Consider the following 3,161-nt stretch of genomic DNA (forward strand, 5'->3'; position numbering starts at 1 on the left):
GTCCCTTGGCAATTAGCAGTTAAGGCAAAAAATACTGGCCTAGCCAGTGACGCCCATATCTGAGAATAAATAAGGGGGGAAAAAGTGACTCATGGAGCATGGTGCTATACAGCAACATGGCCACCTCCTTATACCATGACATTTTTGTGCCTGCACTAAATCACAAGGCAAGACACCAGTCCTACTCCCCTTTTAAGTTCTAAATGAGGCAGAAAAGTATAAAGTACCAAGCTGAGATGCTGTGAGTATCCAAGCAGGAATGAAGTGAGTAAGTGCTATTAAGCGAACTGTATGAGAGGCTTCCTTTGGAGCATGCCCTGAGATGTTGGGGATTACTAATCAAGGTGGAATCCTGGAAGAACAAGCAGAGCCATCAGATTCCTCAGTCTGTCATTAATATTGGGAATTGCAGTTGTCTAATTTGGAAATGTCAATGCAAAAGGGCTTCTTATCTACTAGCAGCAATCTCCAGTCACTGTTCAAGGCTTGGGTGCAAAACCTGACCTTTTCTCTTCAATATCGCAAATGTAATTTTTCCAGTCTCAGCATATTTTTGCAAAGGACTTGCCATTACCCATATTGTTCAGGCGCTGGGGATTTCTACCCTATATCTTTTACCGCTTCTCTGATTAAAGTTCCAAAATCAATAAAACAATTTTTTGATTGTTTTATTAACAATTGTTTACAAGTAATAGGATTGTGTATGACTCTTATGCTTCCACAGTCATTTGAAGATTTTCCTCCCTAGGGTTAGTCTTGTTTGGTAACTCTTGCTTGAAGCAAAAGAACATGCTATGCCACTCCCTCTTCATTCCATTTTTATCTCCTGTTAGTACCTTTGCTCTCAGAAGCTGTTGGCCTTTTTAATGCCAGCCAAAGGAAACACTCTTTTAAAAAAAAAATACACGGGTAACAGTATGGTGCTATATTAGTACTTTAAAGTCAGGTATACGATGCTAAATGTTATAGCTTTTAATGCAGTACATAGTATTGTAACAATGTTAATTTCTATGAAACAATGCGCTGTGGTAATGCAAGATTAAAACTGAGTTTTTGAGGAAGTTAGCCTTTAGATATCAAATGATAGAAACTCCAGGCAATGATTGCTTGTACCATTTGATTTGCAACCTTTATTGTCGCAAAGTTAAAAAGTATTTTCTGAAAGACCTCTCTTTATTTTGCAGAATTATGGATGCCGTCAGATAGCTAACATTTTTAGTCTCCTGTTGCTGGAGCCAGTTAGAAAAACAAACAAACTTTTTGCAATATGGCCCCCTTCTAATGAGTTACTTGAATGAAAGAGATCCTGCTTGTGGTTTTAACCCATTTGGACCCAGTTGCTGCCAAGAATGATCCTGAATATTTCTTCATTGACTGACCTGAGCAAAGATGAAATTATGATCCTCATATAATTGGGCTAGAGAGGAGGAACAAAATTTATCTAGAATTCATGCTGCAAATTGCAAATTCTATTCTAAAGTTGAGATGATTTTGCTCTATTGCATCCATGGTTAAATTGTTTGTCAAAACCCGTTACAGTTATCATATTAGGGTGTGCATTTAATATGTAAGAAACTGGCTGGTACCCATGATGAGCATGTTTGTCTCTGTCTCGTTATTTCAATTGAATAAGCTATTCATGTGGAAATGTTACAGCATAATCATCGGTAATGAGTTATATTTTATTATTGTAATTTTTATAATGGTAGATCTCCTTTTGAGAGTTGAGTGAATATGGCCAGTTAGCTGCCTCTTTGAAAACCTCAAAATACATTAAAATGCTTTTTGTAATGCAGGAAGAAGTTGTTTGTTATTTCAACTCTTGAACTTGTCTATGAAGCATGATAAATCTAAAGGAACGAATAGCAACCTGGAAAGCCTAGATCCAGTCCCAGCTTGGTCAGTCCAACCTCAAACGTATTTATCCCATTTTTTAAAAATATTCAGGCAAAGTGTTTTCATGCAGGATTCTATTTAAAAAACAAAATCAGTTGTCATGTTTAGGTTAAATGTATAGGCTAGGAGGGGTGGAGGAGTCAAGTGTGAAGAATACAACAGACTGCAGAAATTCAAAAGCAAAAAAGTTCTAAAATGCACATGTTTGTCAACTCTGAGTAATTATCTTTTACTGGAGAATTTTCACAGGAAGGGAACAGGGAGAACAAAAACTCTGGTCACTGTAGAAATGTGTATGTGACACAAAGAAAATTCTTGGTGTGCGTTTTATTTGAGGTTGGGTAGTTGATTGATCAAGTTGTTTAAAGTTGACAAATTTAGATACCTGCAACATCTAAATTGGTCTTTTTCTATTAGTGTAAAATCATAGTTTTGCTTGATATTAGCTATTCCTGATGTAATTTTCTACCCTGTGTGGCATTTGTTGCTTTTTTTTTCAACTCCAAAGGGGGAATGTTGAGTATTGAGTTAGAATTCTAATCCCAATGAGGGCAGAGGAACTTTTGGTTAATAGATGTTCAGGAAGTATCAAAGTCTTAAAACATTAGTTTTCAGTAGCCAATAACAATCCTTTCTCAAAGATTGACCCTGTCAATTGGATTCTAAGATGCAAGCACATTCAGCTGAATAATTCTGCTCAAGATTACTTCCAAACAAGATCCTCTAAAATTAGTTTCTCAAAAGTTGTGGTCGTTTGTGGAAATCTTCCATTGTAAAAAGAATTTGCTACCGTTAAAGAGTAAGTTCAAAGACTATCTCTTGGATTTTAATTTTGACATATAGTCTCTACCATTGATTTTATATGAATTAGCCTTTTTTTTTAATTTTACCTTTATGGAGCCAATGCTGGTGACCTTTTTAGTTTAAAGCACTATTGTAGCAGTCCTGACTGCCATTTGGATAATGAAAATGAAGTGTGGCAAATAAGCAGGAAGAGAAGTTTTGAGTCACTAACCCTTCCTTCAGAATGGCTCCAAAGATAGGTTATCGACATGAAATGTCAATTCTGTTTCTGTCTTGCCAAAACTTCCAGAATTGCTGAGTATTTGCAGTAATTTTCTGGGATTATTTCAGAATTCCAGCAGTTTGGTATTTTGCTTTTGTTTTACTGCAATTTGACCACTTTTGTTGCATAAGAGTTGGTTATCACTCACTTCCAAAGGATAGTTGGTGTACTGTGTGCTGAAATTGCAACTGAAATTTAA

General features: G+C 36.2%; 1 protein-coding gene across 9 annotated transcripts in view; it reads left to right on the forward strand.

Annotated features, from left to right (window-relative positions):
- The window catches only part of gab1 (GRB2-associated binding protein 1), a 215,251-nt gene that overhangs the window by 106,251 nt on the left and 105,839 nt on the right, over positions 1–3,161 (forward strand). The window lies entirely within an intron of this gene.

This window comes from Stegostoma tigrinum, chromosome 1 (genome assembly GCF_030684315.1).
Source record: "Stegostoma tigrinum isolate sSteTig4 chromosome 1, sSteTig4.hap1, whole genome shotgun sequence".
NCBI classification, from domain to species: domain Eukaryota; kingdom Metazoa; phylum Chordata; class Chondrichthyes; order Orectolobiformes; family Stegostomatidae; genus Stegostoma; species Stegostoma tigrinum.